Source organism: Nycticebus coucang, chromosome X (genome assembly GCF_027406575.1).
Source record: "Nycticebus coucang isolate mNycCou1 chromosome X, mNycCou1.pri, whole genome shotgun sequence".
NCBI classification, from domain to species: domain Eukaryota; kingdom Metazoa; phylum Chordata; class Mammalia; order Primates; family Lorisidae; genus Nycticebus; species Nycticebus coucang.
In genome coordinates, this window is record NC_069804.1 from 18,863,551 (window position 1) to 18,882,162 (window position 18,612).

General features: G+C 42.0%; 1 protein-coding gene and 1 pseudogene across 9 annotated transcripts in view; one reads left to right on the forward strand and one right to left on the reverse strand.

Annotated features, from left to right (window-relative positions):
* MAP7D2 (MAP7 domain containing 2) overlaps positions 1–18,612 on the reverse strand; it is a 123,761-nt gene that overhangs the window by 80,849 nt on the left and 24,300 nt on the right. The window lies entirely within an intron of this gene.
* On the forward strand, positions 10,321–11,028 carry LOC128577898 (RNA transcription, translation and transport factor protein-like; annotated as a pseudogene).

The following is an 18,612-nucleotide window of genomic DNA, read 5'->3' on the forward strand; positions in this document are numbered from 1 at the left end:
GCCAGTTTGATGGACTCAACACTGATAGGGAAGACCACCTACAAGAAGGAGTACTGACTGACCTAGGGATCTAGATATCCAGGGACCAGTAACTATTCCTACTGGGATGCACAGAGAAGGATGGTCAGAAAGAAGAATGGGTTTTGCTGGGCTCTGTCAAGTTGCTGCTCAGCACACACTAATAGTGCAACTGCTGGGAAGCTCCTAAGCCCCAGTTTTCTCAATTGTTACATAGGGACAATAACAGTACCTGTGTCATAGGCAATGTGGAGCTTAAAGAACAATACTATAAGTAAAGCTCTTAGCACACATTAAACTTCTAAAAAATACCTCGTATTAACCTGGATGGAAGTGGAAGACATTATTCTTAGTAAAGCATCACAAGAATGGAGAAGCATCAATCCTATGTACTCAATTTTGATATGAGGACAATTAATGACAATTAAGGTCATGAGGAGGGAAGCAGAGAGAGGGAAGGAGGGAGGGGGGTGGGGCCTTGGTGTGTGCTACACCTTCTGGGGGCAAGACATGATTGCAAGAGGGACTTTACCTAACAAATGCAATCAGTGTAGCCTGGCTTATTGTACCCTCAATGAATCCCCAACAATTAAAAAAAATTTTTTTTCTAAAAAATATTGGCTAATGGTTATCACCATCATCATTATTGATGTAGATGTGGTCCCTAAATGAGAATGTAAATCCAAGTTTACATTGGGACACATCCAGCATCCAGAAAGCATTAGTGCTCTTCAACATTCATTACCAATGTCTCACCACTGTCATGTCTACTACTACAGTCTAGAACTAGCCCTTGACTCTCCCAGAGTTTTAAAGCCTTCTTTCAAACCACCAAGGTCTTTGGCTTGCTACAGGCCTCCAGTGGGGTACCAACTGGATAGCCTGGACCTCTGACAGTTCAAGGACTACTGTGCTCATGGTAGGAGGGCCTAGGCCAAAGCAGTGTACATATCTACCAAAACTCATAGAATGGTACACTTAAAGTTTGTGCATTGTAGTATATGTAAATTATACCTATTTTTACAGCTGTAACAACTGCAACAACAAACAGAAAAGGCAAAATTCAGTGCTCGCCCATCTGCCCTATGTTATTGGTTCTCAAAGTTACAAAGAATAACCTTGGATCTCAAAAACAAACAAACAAACAAACATTATGTTTGTTTGACAACCCTGAGTTGGTCATATCCTCAAGGACTTATAAAGAGGTGGGGGCACTCAGACTTCAAGGGCAGCATGGGAAACAGGAAGTATGCCCCTTGCCAGGGCCAACATGGGAATTGAAGTTACTTGCAAAGGCCCTGGGATTGACTGGATCTTCAGGGCTCTCAAAGGGCATAACTGGGCCTAACCTTACCAGTACAATTAAGGAGACAAAGAGGTGTAAGAAGTGGGTTCCATAGTTCTGAACCCCTCAACAAGTGTTATCTTCCAGGTTCACTGTTAACCCACTTTTCTCATACTTTTGTAACTTTCTCCACCCCACACCAGATCCCAGCTACAAATATCCAAATGGCCTGGCTCTTTCTATAGCTACCAGTAAAACTCTCTGCTGGTCTGCCTTCCCATCCATGCATAAAATTTAGCCCCCTCAACCCTGGGGTCTTCTTGGCTCCATCCATGTGGCCTGCCCAACTGTATCCCAGTCAAAGGACCTTGGGTAAATCTTAGTATTTCAGAAACTTTGAGTTCCTCTTCTGTAAAACAGGAACATCACTACCTATTTCCAGGGTTATAGGACCCTTGTGAGAAGGCTGGGCATGCAGGAGTATTTATAATTGGTGCCCTTCCCTTGAAATATGACAACATAGACCAAACAAGTTGCGGCAGATGCTCAATGGGCCCGAGCCCAGGCTGTGAAATCATTTCAGTCTTACCAACAACCCCACAAAACTCCCCAGGAAATCCCCCACAACTTCCCAAGAGGCCAGAGTTTCAATTCTAGGACTTGCTCTGGGCAGGACATGTGGCTCATGCCTATAATTCCAGCACTTTGGGAGGTGAGAGGATCACCTGAGATCAGGAATTTGAGACCAGCTTGAGCAACACCGTGAGACCCCATCTTTACAAAAAAAATAGAAAAATGAGGGTGGCGTCTGTGGCTCAGTGAGTAGGGCGCCGGCCCCATGTACCAAGGGTGGTGGGTTCAAACCCAGCCCGGGCCAAACTGCAACAAAAAAATAGCCAGGCATTGCGGTAGGCGCCTGTAGTCCCAGCTACTCGGGAGGCTGAGGCAAGAGAATCGCCTAAGCCCAAGGAGTTGGAGATTGCTGTGAGCTGTGATGCCACAGCACTCTACCGAGGGTTAATAAGTGAGACTCTGTCTCAAAAAAAAAAATAGAAAAATGAGCCAGGTGTGGTGGTGCGGCTGTAGTCCCACCTACTTGGGAAGCTGAGGCAGGAGAACGGCTTTAGCCCAGGAATTTGAGCTTGCTGTGAGCTATAACACCATTGTAGTACTGTAGCCCAGGCAACAGAGTGAGATCCTGTCCCAAAAAACAACAACAACAACAACAACAAAAAAAAAAAAACACAAAAGACTTGCTCTGCTGAACTGATATATTAGCTTAGGAGGTAGATAAACTGAAAGGTAGCTAAGGAAGACAGACTAGAAAAATAAAACTCGATTAATTACCTACTGAGCACTATGATGTGAAAGCTTAACTCCTACCCTGCAACCTCAGTTGGGAAGCAGGATTTCTCTAGATTTCTGTGTTTCTATAATAAATGAAATACAAATATGTGTAATTTCAAAACAACCCAATATACACAGCATACTCTCTTCATAGAATGATTTGCTAGTTAAAGGAAACCCACACAGCCAGTCTTTTCTCCCATGTGGTTGTCACAGGATCATCTCTCCAACTCTATTCTCCCCTCTCTGTGTGCTTCTGGTCATCACAGAATGGTTTTGTGTGCGCCTGTTCTTTAGCCACAAGAATTTGGACTCTACCCTTCCCACTGGGAGTGATCCCAAAAAAGATGCAAGTGGGGCTGGCAACAGATAAGGGAATGAACACAGAATGACTGCAGAAGCTTCTACCACAGACAGGGTGTGCAGGGCCAGGCATCTGAACTTGGCCTCAGGTCCTTTAGAGATGGAGAGGCTCTGATACACGGGACTTTGGTATGAGCTTCTGGACTCTCACCTGATACAGGACTCCAATTGTGCAGACAGAATAACCCTTGAAAAGCCTTCCATCCCCCAGCAAGGCCACAGAAGGCAGTTGATACTGTACCTGGGAGCAGGGGCTCCACAGTTGGCCTGGTTTCCAACCCCATGGAAATCACGGCCACTCACTGGATTGCCAGGAGCATTACTTGAGTTGGGGGTCGAGGGAGAAAGAGAGAAGGAACTGCTTGGAGCACTGCCTGTTACACAGTCACTACTCAATAAATCTTAGGCATCATTATTCCTAAGCCTAACCCAACCAGAATTTTCCTTCAAAGGTAGTACAGGGGCTGGGTTACATACCAGGAGAGGTGGATATTTCCAGTGAAGGCTGTATCACGTGATGGAAGGCTTGTGAAAATACAAGCTCCTAACTTACTGTCCTGAGATAAGACTCAGAAAGATCTTGGGCCTCTGGAAAGAGGGCCAGACATGGGGAAAAGATAAATCTTATTTGATTTTTTTCAGCAACAGAGTACAAGAAACTTACAAACATCCTTTTGAAACTGCAGACAGAATCAAGCAGATAATTGTTGGTAAAGAGACATTACTTGTGGAGTCCCCACTACTTGTAATGCCACTTGGTTTCTCTTCAGGGTGATGTGTACGTTTAATGACCATGAAAGTAAAAGATCTACAAAGGATCACTAGAGACCCTTCTGGTCTATCTCCATGCCATTCCCGGGCCAGCTGCCCATAAGGTCTCAAGTCCCTACTATAGGGCAAGTTGTGCTTTTGAGTATGAGCAAGCCAACCAGAGACTTCTTTGTCTCACTCTCCTTATTTTGTCCTCATTCCCTGAGTATTTCCACACACTGACATGTTCACGGTCGCTTAGGATCCCTCCACCCTCACTGTTATGCGGTTGGCAGGACCCTTCAGACCCCTTCCCTGAGGAAGGCCCCTTGTTCCTAGGCTGACAGCTCTTCCTCTGCCATCCCACTGGGCACTAGATCTGAACTCTAATCACTGCTAAGCAACTCAAACCATCTGATGTGAGGCGCATGCCTTCCTAGCCTTGCTTTTCTGTCTCAGCTCACAGCAATTCTAGCCCTATGTCAGAGGTGGTCCTGGATAGGCCACTGAGTGGAGAGGCCACTGACAAGGCTACTGAAACGCAATCCAAGTCATTAGTGCAGAGCTCACGTCTGCTCCTCTTACCACCCTGGCCTGGGTGCTGAGAGGATTACTTAATTTTAGAACAAAATACAAAGGAGAAATAAAGATGCTAGAAAAAAAAAATCACTCTTTGTATTGCAAACAATTTGGAGACATGTTAAAAATGGTCTTGAAAGTTGCAACCCCCATTGTGTCTCTCTCTGAAAAGCACTCCCAGCAGGGGTGACCCCCAATCTGAGGCCTATAGATCTGTGCATCTGGCATCCTCAGCCCAGCAACAACAGTAACTAATAAACAAGGACAACCTTCAGGGGCACTTTAAGGCCTTAAGGCAGAAACAGCTTCCTGGCACAGACAGATCCTGTTTGAACCAGGAGAGCAGAGCACAATGTGTACCTCTATTCAACACTGTGCAGGGCAGTCCGCTGGCCTTTCCAACAGCCTTGCACGTATCTCCAGCTTGTTGACTAAGTTGTTACCATTCCATACCCCTCCAGCCCCCCTTCTACCCTATGCCTGCTAACCCTCTTTGGAAAAACAAAAGGACCATGAATCTTTTTCTTTTCTTTCTTTCTTTTTTTTTTTGAGACAGAGTCTCACTTTGTCGCCCTTGGTAGAATGCCGTGGTGTCACAGCTCACAGCAACCTCCAGCTCTTGGACTTAGGCTATTCTCTTGCCTCAGCCTTCTGAGTAGCTGGGACTACAGGTGCCCACTACAACATCTGGCTATTTTTTGTTGCAGTTTGGCAGGGGCCGGGTTTGAACCCGCCACCCTCGGTATATGGGGCCAGCGCCCTACTCACTGAGCCACAGGCACTGCCCAAGGACCATGAATCTTAAAGTTCTACTTATTGCTGTCAGTAGTCAAAAGGTTATTTTGAAAATAGTAAGACTGGGCGGCGCCTGTGGCTCAGTCGGTAGGGCACCGGCCCCATACGCCGAGGGTGGCGGGTTCAAGCCCGGCCCGGCTGAACTGCAACCAAAAAAAAAAAAAAAAAATGGCCGGGCGTTGTGGCGGGAGCCTGTGGTCCCAGCTACTCGGGAGGCTGAGGCAAGAGAATCGCTTAAGCCCAGGAGTTGGAGGTTGCTGTGAGCTGTGTGAGGCCACGGCACTCTACCGAGGGCCATAAAGTGAGACTCTGTCTCTACAAAAAAGAAAATAGTAAGACTACACATTATGATACTGACCAGAGAAAAAGCAAAATGTGGATCCAATATTTGCTTCTGGAAATGTAAAATAATGAGGTCTTCAGGGTGAAATTCCAAGGTTTACTGACATGTATAGGCTTCTCTTTCGGATGTTCCACAAAAAAGGCCACTTGCCATTCAACACATCACATAACATAAGTGCTTTTATGCACTACAGTTGTGCCTGTGCATGGGTGGCTTGACTATTATATGTCACTGTTTCTTTCCTTGTTTTTCACTGCAAGAAGATAAAAAATGATGATATACACAGTTTTAAATCCTGTGTGTTGCATTTCACCTGCAAAAACAGCCATCAAAGAACATCAATATACTGTTGCTATTGAAGCATGCTAGCCCATCATAGCAATCGGGTTTTCGATTCGCCACATTATTTTAAATTAGCCAAGCTATCATGCTTCAAGGTCACTTGATAATTTCTATTATCAGGGGACCAAAAAAACCTAGTGTTTCAGATGACCAGTGTAAAAGTTGCATGCTACATGATCCTATACTCCAATAGTTCTCAACCAGGGGAGACTGTGCACCCCGTGCCAGGACTTGGCAATGTCTGGAGATATTTTTTGGTTGTCATGCCAAGAGGAAAGGTGCTACTGGCATCTACTGGGTAGAGGCCAGGGATACTGTTAAACATCCTGCAGTGCACAGGATAGCCCCATCCCTAAACAAGAATCATCTAGCCCTCAAAGTTAGTAGGGCCTAGGGTGGTAAGCTACACTGCATTTGACAAATAGAAAAACTTCCTGATAGCGTACACATGTTGGTTCATGCCACATCAAAATACAGTAGTAAAACCAGAAAATGATAAAGAGAAGAAACACACTTCCCGTTTGGCAGCTTTGTTAAAAACTGTAAAAATGGCTCGGCGCCCATAGCACAGTGGTTATGGCGCCAGCCACATACACGGAGGCTGGCGGGTTCGACCCCGGCCTGGGCCAGCTAAACAACAATGACAACTGCAACAAAAAATAGCTGGGCATTGTGGCGGGCGCCTGTAGTCCCAGCTGCTTGGGAGGCTGAGGCAAGAGAATCACTTAAGCCTAGGAGTTTGAGGTTCCTGTGAGCTGTGACACAACAGCACTCTACGGAGTGGAGAGGCCACTGACAAGGCTACTGAAACTCAATCCAATCAGTGCAGAGATCAGGTCTGCTCCTCTTACCACCCTGGCCTGGGTTCTGAGAGGATTACTTAGTTTTAGAACAAAATACAAAGGAGAAATAAAGATGCTAGAAAAACAAAATCACTCTTTGTATTGCAAACAATTTGGAGACACGTTAAAAATGGTCTTGAAAGTTGACAAGTGAGACTCTGTCTCCAAAAAAAAAAAAAAAAAAAAGTAAAAATGTGAGGCAATAATAATAAGAAAATTCTTCTTCAAAATCAGAGAATTGATTAATTTCTTACACATGTTTGATAGCATTGATGAGCATAGTTTGTTCCCCTGGGTAGGACTATAGCTAAATGCCTAAATAAAAGCAGTAAGGATTTTATAACAATCATTATGGAACAAAGTGCTCCAACCCCACTTTCCTGGATGGCTTTGTAGTGAGGCAGGAATCTACAAAGGAGACAAAGACGTCACTCTGCCCCTAGGATCAGCAGTGAGTAGGCTTACTTGGCCAGGCCACACCCCTCAGTAGGACACACCAATGAGGTCAAATACATTCCATCTGCCTGCACGTGACCTTCATAGGCCCTAATGGGCAAATAAGTCCCCTCCTAAGAACGTTAGTACAAATCATACCCTTAATACCTGCTGATGGAAACAATTCATATGTCTCTCACAACAAATTTCCTGCTCATATACTATAGACCCTGGGGAAGAGGGAGAAAAGAAAGATGGTTTAAAAACAGCTTTGATTCCTCTAAAAATACAGAAGCACTGAAAACTGGGTTTTCCTGATTTGATCAGCTCTAAAAGGAAGGCTTATATATTTGATCAGAGTCATTAAAAAATATAGCATTTCCCTATAGGCATATTTCTACCATAAAGAATCTGAAAAATGTAGGTTGCCTCACAACTGTAGCCAATACATCCCTTTTTATAGAAACAGGAAGGACGTCTGTGTTCCCAAGGTAACCTGACTTTCTGCTCATCAATATGGCACCCAACAAGTACTTTCATTGAGCACACTATCAATCTTCTGAGGTTTCAAAATGGAGTTCTCTGCATGATGAATATGTACACACATTAGCCAAGAAGGTCACCAAACGTAAGAAACAAAGACAGAGAAAGCAGGTAGAAGGTAAAATAATTTGCCACGTTTTTCTCTTGGTGATCATTCAAGCTGCTGACAAGCTATCTAGTACAATTCACTGTCAGACCTTTGTTCTATGTGGAGAACGTTCATGGGGGATGTGTGAAAACTAATGGCATCTGAGATACAGGGGGGCCCTGAGCTGTAGCCAGTCTTTCTCAGAACCCTCTCCCCACTGTCCTTTCCTTACCCTGTTCCTCACACTGCTGAGGTCCACGCTCTGCACCCCTTCTTGCCCTCTGAGACGTTCCTGTCCCCCCAGCTCACACAGGTGGGTCTAGAGCTGGGCCCACGGAAACCTTGTCCCCCCCCCATTTCAATTACATGATGAATGAAAAATCTAGACAAGAGTTTATGAGGATCTGAATGAAAAGGAAAGGATAAATTATAGTATAGAGAAGTAGAAGCTACACAAATAAGGCATGGGGAGGACAGAGTCAAAAGAGACTGTTTTGGGCCTGAGTAGCTGGAAGAACAGTGGTTGGCACTGTTTGCAGAAACAGGAAGTAGCTGAGCATGCTGGCTCCTGCCTGTAGTCTAAATACTCAGGAGGCTGAGGTGAGAGGACCCCTAGAGCCCAGGAGTTCAAGGCTTCAGTGAATTATGATCACACCACTGCATTCTAGCCCAGGTGACAAAACAAAACCCTCATCTCTTAAAAAATAAATTGGTAAAAACTAAAAAAAAAAAAAAAAAGGAACGGTGTTGTCCAGATTGAGCTCTTGGAAAGGAAGGGCTATGCTGCATCTATCACATATCATAGGCTTGGCATGTATTAGGCACTCAATAAATGTTTGCAGAGTGGCCCAAGAGCTTCTTTTAAGCACCTGTCCTTAGACTCTGTCAAGGCCATTTAAATACCTGCTGGGGATTTCCACACTAAAGAGATGCTGCTGAAATAGAAGCTAGAGGATCAATACAAACAACAGATACCACCAGGCTCTGTTTCCCCAGCTAAGCTTGACCAACTGGCAATGGCTACCTGACACATCATGTCAGAAAACTGTCAAGGCCACTTTCAGATTGAATGGAAAAGGATATGGTGGTGATGAGAGTATGGCATGGAGTGGTGGGATTGGGAAGTATTAACATTTGTGTCACACACATTTAGCTTTCATTGGACTTAATAACTGAGAGAACATTTTGAACAAAAGAAACTGGCTTACAGACTAAGAAAGAGAAGACCCAAATAAATAAAATCAGAGATGAAAAAGGAGACTTTACAATTGATACTACAGAATCCAAAGGATCATTAGAGATTACTAAGAGCAATTATATGCCAACGAATTGGAAAACCTAGAAGAAATGGATAAATTCCCAGATACATACAACCTACCAAGATTGAACCAGGAAGAAGTCCAAAACCTGAATAAAACAATAAGTAACAAGAGAGAAGCAGTAATAAAGTCTTTCATCAAAGAAAAACCCAGCTCCAGATGGCTTCACCGCTGAATTCTACCAAGCATTCAATGAAGAACTGATATCAATCCTACGTAAACTATTCCAAAAAATCAAGGAGCAAGGGATACTCCCAAACTTATTCTATGAGGCCTGTGTCACCCTGATACTAAAACCAGACAAAGACCAACCAAAAAAGAATACTATAGGTCAGTATCTCTGATCAACATAGATGGAAAAATCCTCAACAAAATACAAGCAAACTGAATTCAACAACACATTAAAAGGATTATTTATCATGATCGAGAGGGATTCATCCCAGGGATGCAATGATGGGTCAACGTATGCAAATCAATGGGATACATCATATCAACAGAATGAAGGACAAAAACTATATGATCATTTCAATTGATGCTGAACAAGCATTTAGTAAAAGTCAATATCCCTTCATGATAAAAAACTCTCATCAAAAAACTGGGAAGGACCTACTCAACATGATAAAAAGCCATATATGACAGACCCACAGTTTGTATTATACTGAATGGAGAGAAACTTAAAGACTTTCCTCTAACATCTGAAACAAGATAAAGATGCCCATTTTCACCACTGTTATTCAATATAGTACTGGAAGTTCTAGCTAGAGCAATCAGACAAGAGAAAGAAAGAAAAAGAATCCAAATTGGAAAGGAAGAAAGTCAAATATTATTGTTTGCAGATGGTATGATCTTAAATCTAGAGAAACCTAAAGTGTCCAAAAAAAAAAACCCCTAGTAGAAGTGATAAACAAATTCAGTAAAGTTGCAGAATACAAAATATACATACAAAAATCAGTAGCGTTTCTATATGCCAAGAATAAACAACCTGAAAAAGAAACCAAGGAGATTAATCCCATTTCTGATAGCTACAAACAAAATAAAATTCCTAGAAATAAAATTTACCAAAGTTGAAAGACCTCTACAATGAAAACTATAAACACTGATGAAAGAAATTGAAGAGGACACAGAAAAAATGAAAAGATATTCCATGCTCATGGATTGGAAGAGTAAATATTGTTAAAATGTTCATACTGCCCGTAGCAATCTACAGATTCAGTGCAATCACCATTATGGGAACCAGAGCAAGAAGCAGGGACATGTTCTGACACAAGCAGATGGCTCTCAACTACCACAATCCTGCCAGCTTCAACTGCAAAGATGAAACAGAGTTTAGAAACTTTATTGTCTGCCTTGAAGACCAGAAAATCAGACACTAAAAGACTGAAGACAGAGGTAATTTACGAAACATCCCCAGTGGTGACTGGCCCAAGTTCTTTGAAAAGTATTTCACAGATGTTAACTGTCCTTTCAAGACTCAAGATCTTTGAGAAAAAATTGACTGGCTTCTTGATTTAGCTGTTAGACTTGAATGTGGAGATCATGTTGAAAAATACAAGGATTTAGTACCTGATAATGCAAAAAAAATGCTGACAGCACAACTAAAAATGAAAAGCCATTCATCAATCTGGATGTAAATAATCCTGATTTTAAGGCTTGTGTGACAGCTTTGGCTAACCTTCAGATTCAAAGTCATGATGATCACCTGGTAATTCAATTCACATTTTGGTTGAGGAGCCCTGACACAAAATTCAGTTGCTAAAGCAAATCAAACAAAAGAGAGCTTGCCTGTTGCTTTAGACGAACATATTCTTGGTTTTGACACAAGAGATGTAGTTCTTAACAAAGCTGCTCAAATTCTATGATTGCCACACATAAAAGAGCTCAGAGAGCTACAGACAAAAATGAAAGAGGCCATAGTGGCTGTTCAGGCAATTATTGCTGATCCAAAGACAGATCACAGACTGGGGAAGGCTGGAAGATGAACACTAAGATTTTTTTTTTTTTTTAGAGACAGAGTCTCACTTTATGGCCCTTGGTAGAGTGCCATGGCATCACACAGCTCACAGCAACCTCTAACTCTTGGGCTTACGCGATTCTCTTGCCTCAGCCTCCCGAGTAGCTGGGACTACAGGCGCCCGCCACAACGCCCGGCTATTTTTTTGGTTGCAGTTTGGCCGGGGCCGGGCTTGAACCCGCCACCCTCGGTATATGGGGCCGGCGCCCTACCGACTGAGCCACAGGCGCCGCCCGAACACTAAGATTTTAGCTTCTCACCTACTTAGTACAATTGGGAACTATGTATACTTCTGGCATGTGTTTGGAAATCACATGTCACATTTTTGGGAGAGGAATCTCAGAAAATTGACTATATCCTGGAGATTTATCACCACTGTTTTTTCTTTAATAAAATTTGGGAGAGTAGAAAAACCCAAAATACCACTGATATTTTTCACAGGAATAGAAAAAATAACCCTAAAATTTATATGGAACCACAAAAGACCCAGAATAGCCAGAGCCATCCTGAGCAAAAAGAACAAAACTGGAGGCCAGGCCTGGTGGCTTATGCCTGCAATGCTAGCACTTTAGGAGGCCAAGGCAGGAAGATCCCTTCAGGTCAGGAGCTCTAGACCAGCCTGAACAAGATGTTGCCGCTACCAAAAAAAAAAGAAAAGAAAAGTTAGCTGGACATATGGCACCTGCCACTCAGGAGGCTGAGGCAGGAGGATCACTTGAGCCCAACAGTTCGAGGTTGCAGTTAGCTAGGATGATGCCACTGCACTCCAGCCTGGGCAACAGAATGAGACCTATGGTTAAAAAAACAAACAACAAAAACAAACAAACAAAAAAAAAACCCTGAAGGAATCATATTATCTGACTTCAAATCATACTACAGAGCTGTAGTAACCAAAACAGCAAGGTTTTAGTATAAAAACAGACACACCTAACAGGTACAATGCACACTATCTGGCTAAGGAGTATACTTATAACTTGGACTCACACTGTACAAAACCAATTCATGTATGCAAAATATTTGTACCCCTGTGATATTCTGAAATAAAAAAAAATCCAGACAGACACACAGACCAATGGAACAGAATAGAGAGCCCAGAAATCAATCCATACATCTACAGTGAACTTATCTTTGACAAAGGTGCCAAGAACTTATAGTGGGGAAAGGACAGTGTCTTTAACAAAGGGTACTGAGAAAACTGGATATCCACAGGCAAAAGAAAGAAATCAGAGTCTTATCTCTTACCACATACAAAAATCAAATAAAAAAATGGGTTAAATTCTTAGATCTAAGACCTGAAATTATGAAACTACATAAAGAAAACATCAGGGGCTTGGCACCCGTAGCACAGTAGTTAGGGCGCTAGCCACATACGCTGAGGGTGGCAGGTTTGAACCTGGCCTGGGCCAGCTAAACAACTGCAACAAAAAAATAGCCGGGCATTGTGGTGGGCACCTATAGTCCCAGCTGCTTGGGGAGGCTGAGGCAAGAGAATCACTTAAGCCCAAGAGTTGGAGGTTGCTGTGAGCTGTGATGCCACAGTACTCTACTGAGGGTTACACAGCGAGACTCTGTCTCAAAAAAAAAAAAAAAAGAAAGAAAGAAAACATCAGGGAAATGCTTTAGGACATTGGTCTGGACAAAGACTTTATGAATAATACCCCCAAAGCACAGGCAACGAAAGCAAAATTGGACAAATGGGATCATATCAAGCCAAAAATTTTCTGCATAGCAAAGAAAATAACAAAGGGAAGAGACAACCCACAGAATGGGAAAAAATATTTGCAAACTCCATCTTACAAGGGATTAATAATAACTAGAATATATTGGGAGCTCTAATAAATAGGACAAAACTGTTAAAAATTGGGCAAAAGATCTGATAAACATTTCTCAAAAGAAGACATAAAAAATGCTCAATATTATTAGCCATTAGAGAAATGCAAATGAAAACTACAATGAGATATCTCACCCCAGTTAAAATGACTTTTATCTAACGAATGCTGGTGATGATATGGAGAAAAGGGAACCCCTCTCCCTGTACACTTGGTGGGAATGTAAACTGGTATAACTACTATGGAGAATGGTATGGAGGTTACTCAAAAAACTAAAAATAGAATTGTCATATGACTCAGCAATCCCATTGCCATGTATATATCCAAAAGAAAGGAAATCAGTGTATCAAAAAGACATCCACACTCCCACGTTTACTGCAGCATTATTCACAAAAACCAAGATTTGGAATCATCCTAAGTGTCCAACATCAGATGAATAGATAAAGAAATTGTGGTACATAAACATGATGGAATATTATGTAGCCATAAAAATGAATGAGATCCTTGGACGGTGCCTGTGGCTCAAAGGAGTAGGGCCCTGGCCCCATATGCCAGAGGTGGCGGGTTCAAACCCAGCCCTGGCCAAAAACTGCAAAAAAAAAAAAAAAAAAAAATGAATGAGATCCTGCCATTTGAAACAACATGGATGGAACTGGAATGCATTATGTTAAGTGAAATAAGCCAAGCACAGAAAGACAAATCCCAAATGTTTTCACTCACATATGAATACTAAACATTAAAGCAATTGATCTCGTGGAAACAGAGCGCCAAATGATAGTTACCAGACATTGACAAGGGTGTTGGGAAGGGGGTGTAAAGAGGGGATGGTTAATGGGTGCAAAAATATAGTTAGAAAGAATGAGCATTATTTGACAGCACAACAAAGCAACTATAATCAACAGTAAGTTAAGGGTATATTTTAAATAACTGAAAGAGTGGAAATGGAACGTTCCTAACACAAAGAATTGGTAAATGCCTGAGGTGATGGATACTCCAATTATTCTGATTTGATGAATTCACATTGTTTCCCCATATCAAAACATCACATGTACCCTCTCTAAAGCTATACAACTATTATGTACCCATAATAATTAAAAATAAAACATTTTTTAAAAATAAATAAAATATATATAGTTAGAATAAAAAATACTTGGTAGCACAATAAAGTGACTATAGTCAACACTAAGTTAGGGAATACTTTAAAATAACTAAAAGAGTGGAACTGGGGTGGCGCCTATGGCTCAAAGGAGTAGGGTGCCGGCCCCATATGCCGGAGGTGGTGGGTTCAAACCCAGCCCCGGCCAAAAACTGCAAAAAAACAAAAAAAGTGTGGAACTGGAATGTTCCTAACACAAACAAATGCTAAATGCCTGAGGGGATGGATACCCCAATTACCTTGATCTGATTAATTCACATTGTATGCCTGTGTGAAACCATCACATGTACTCATAATAATTAACAATTTTTAAAAAGATAGAAATTGACTGGCCTGGTGTTTGGGATCATTTGAAGATGCCACAAAGCAAACTCACCTGTCTTTACTAGGCTTTGAATGGCTACTCAACAGCTCGGACCCATGAAAGGTAGTGTGCTGACTGATTTAGATGTTATTTTTTCTTTTTCTTTTCTTTCTTTTTGAGACAGAGTCCCACTCTGGCACCCTGATGTCATCATAGCTCACTCTGGCACCCTGATGTCATCATAGCTCACAGCAACCTCAAACACTTGGGCTCATGTGATCCTCTTGCCTCAGCCTCCCAATTAGCTGGGTCTACAGGTGCCAGCTACAATGCCCAGCTAGTTTTTCTATTTTTAGTAGAGACAAGGTCTCACTCTTGCTCAGGCTGGGCTCAACCTCCTGAACTCAAGTAATCCACCTGCTTCAGCCTCCCACAGTGCTAGGATTACAGGCGTGAGCCGCTGTGCTAGCCTGTATTTTTTTTCCTATCCTTAATACACATACAAACCTAAGAAGTAGGTGTTTCTACTTATTTATTTTTTGAATTGAATGTATAATATTTATACATATTTATGGGGTGTATGTGATAGTTTGATAATGCAGTATAGTAGGGTGACTAAATTTAACAGTATTATAAAAGAAAATAAATTTTAGGACCCTGTACATTTATTATGCTAAGTGGGAAGTTAAGCCCCAGAGACTAAGTCACTGTAGCATGTTTGCAATTCTGCTTCTTAGTTTAAAGCTTAACACTCTTCCTCACTGTTCTTGTTTTGTAAATGACTAGGAGAGAAAAGAGATCAGATATACCTCCCTTTTTCAACCACTGACCTGTTACAGATCAACTGCTTCCTTTACTGTCCTATGCCAAACTCAGATCAGATGGTGCTAAAAACCCTATGACTGTTTACATCTTCAGTGTGGAATGTTAAAAATATCTTTCCTGAAGAAAAAGACCACCTCAACTAATCAAATCATTGTAACTATGTACTAAGCCTTACATAGAAAGATGTTGAAATTCTGTGAAACTTCCTGAACTTTATCTATATAAATGATTCGAATCTTCTACAATTTGAAACACTGACTTCCATTCTTTGGAATCTGTAATATCCCCTCCCACTCATGCCCCACCAAAGTTTTCCTTGAACTCTGCATCTGAATAAACTCTCTTTAAACTAGATTCTGACCTTTTTGATTATTTTTGGTTGACAATATATTGTATATTTCAAAATAGCCAGAAGAGAAGATTTGAAAAAGCATGTGCTTTGCTTTTTTATTTTTTAAAGAGATGGGGTCTTGCTATATTGCTCAGGCTGGCCTCAAGCAATCCTTCCACCTTGGCCTCCTAACTATATGAGATGACAAGCCTACACCCCTGCACCTGGCTAAGAAGTAGGTGTTTTTACCCTCATTTTATTGATGGGAAACAGATCCTGAAAAATATTTTCTCCAAGACAACACTGAGTGAGGGGATTACGCAATATCCGCAGAGGCCTTTGGGAAGTATCTAATGCCTGACCCCTGGGTGTCTGAAGACAGAGGTTACATCCAACTCCAGTCCCCTCTGTGATCATTTAGAGGTCCTTCCAGGTTAAAACAGATACAGGACTTGAATCATCACAATGTTCATCATTTTGTTTTAAGAAATCACAGGGGAGCAAACAATGGCTTTCCTCTACACTTCTAGGTTCTTTGGCTGGGCTATGAATCAAACTGGCATATAAATAGATTAACAGGAAAAAAAAATCACATTTAATTACATTTGTATGTGCATATGGGAGTCCTACAAAATATGAAACTTGAAGAAGGGTCAGATGATTGAAGCTCATATGGCATCCTGAGCTACAGAAAGGAATAAGGGGCTTAGGGCTTCTAGGGTTCATGTGCCACAAGTTACAGGAATGTGAGGAGAGGAACCGTATGGTGGCCAAAGGTGGTCTTGTCATGCAGATAACAAGTCTCTTAGGTAATAAAAGTCATTTCCCAGTAGCTCTCCAAAGAATAAGTGACAGTTTATCTAGGTTGGTGTCAAAGAGTTAATCTCCCCTGGTTGATAAGATTCCAAGTGAAGGGATCCACAGCAATCAAGATCCATCCACCTTTAGGCAGAAAAGGGAAGTTCAGAGAAAGTTCCTCCCTGTATTGCTGTTCCCCCAAGTATGGTTTGAAGTAATTAGCATACCAATGTGGCATATTTTGGGGTAAACTTTCCCAAACTCCTTCAAAATAAAATAAAAGCCCAAACTTCCTCTCCAAACAGTAGCTTACTCTACTTCTCCCAAAGTACATTCCAGGACACAAGGAAAGGCTGGTCAGATCTGGTTCTAAGAGTATACTGTTCTTCTGCCTCACATGGCTCAGTAAATTCCACGGCCAAGGGCCTGCTGGTACTTGTTCCATCCCCACCAATATGGAGATGTAATGGAACAAGAGATATATATAGCATGCTCAGGAACAAACACTGCTGATGTCTTTTTTTCAACGTGGAAAATAATCAGTACATTCATTAAGTAGGGCCCCGATTACACTTTTTTGTCAAGGTTATTTGTTTTGAGCAAGATGGTTTGCCTTGATTAAAGCAACTACTGGCCAACAGTAAATGATAACATTTTCGAATTTATCCATAAAAAGGGACAATATTTACAATTCTCAGTAAGAATCTAAAGTTAGACAAATCTTTCCTGTATTGATGACGTCTATAATCAACACTGTTTTATGAATATTTATTCAATAAAATATATAGCTGTAAAGAGACAAAATGTGGATGTTAACAAGTGCTGTACCAAGTGTACAGGATAGTGTTTACCAATGCCTAGGTACATAACATAAACAAAGCCTGAATTCCATTCAAAATGCTTGGTTTATTCCTCATAAAACCTAACCTAGTGCCTCATATATAGCAAGTACATAACAAAATACAGCCTTTTATATTCTTTTTATTTACTTTTTGAGACAGAGTCTTACTCTGTCGCCCTGGGTAGAATGCTGTAGCATTATAGCTCACAGCAACTTCAAACTCTTGGGCTTGAGCAATCCTCTTGCCTCAGCTTCCCAAGTAGCTGGGACTACAGGCGTGTGCCACAAAGCCTGGCTAGTTTTTCTATTTTTAGTAGAGATGGGTCTCACTCATGCTCAGTCTAGTCTCGAACTCCTTACTTTAAGCAGTGTACCTGCCTTGGCCTCCATGAGTGCTAGATTACAGGCATGAGCCATCAAGCCCAGTCGAAACATGGCCTCTTAATAACAGCTAACATTCATTGAGCTCCTAGTTTGTGCCAGGAGCTGTGTTAAATGTTTTACACACATTACCTTATTTAAATTTTACAACAACCTCACGAGGTTGGATTTATTATTTTCCCCTTCCACAAAGGGGAGGAGGCTCCCAGAGAGGTGACGTGTCTTGGCTCAAGGTCATCTAAGTAGTAAAAATGCCAGAACCAGGATTAATAAGGAAGGAGAAATAAATCTTACACTTTTTAGTGGTCCTGAAAATGTAGCAGACAGCTGCAGAAGAACTACACCTCCAAAGATAAGAAAGAACTAAGCAGAAATACCCTTGAAAGAGACTATGTAATAAATAACAGTACTGTGGTTTCTTGAGAAATATAATCATTAACTCTTTTTTTTTTTGTAGAGACAGAGTCTCACTGTACCGCCCTCGGGTAGAGTGCCGTGGTGTCACACGGCTCACAGCAACCTCCAGCTCCTGGGCCTACGCGATTCTCCTGCCTCAGCCTCCCGAGTAGCCGGGACCACAGGCGCCCGCCACAACGCCCAGCTATTTTTTTGTTGCAGTTTGGCCGGGGCTGGGCTTGAACCCGCCACCCTTGGCATATGGGGCTGGCGCCCTACTCACTGAACCACAGGCGCCGCCCAATCATTAACTCTTTGTGATTTCTTTTTCTCTTTGTCTGCTAGCTAAAAATTTTTCCCATGTCAGCTGGGTGCGGTGGCTCATGCCTGTAATCCTAGCACTCTGGGAGGCAAGGCAGGTGGCTTGCTTGAGCTCATGAGTTTAAGACCAGCCTGAGCAAAAGCAAGACCGTGTAGCTACTAAAAAATAATAAAAAATAGAAAAATTGAGGCAAAAGGACTGCTTGAGCCCAAGAGTTAGAGGTTGCTGTGAGCTATGATGCCATGGCACTATACCCAGGGCAATTAGCTTGAGACTCTGTCTAAAGAATGAAATAAAATAAAATTTAAAAAGCAGGGAGTTATGGCAAGTGCCTGTAGTCCCAGCTACTCAAGAGGCTGAGGCAAGAGA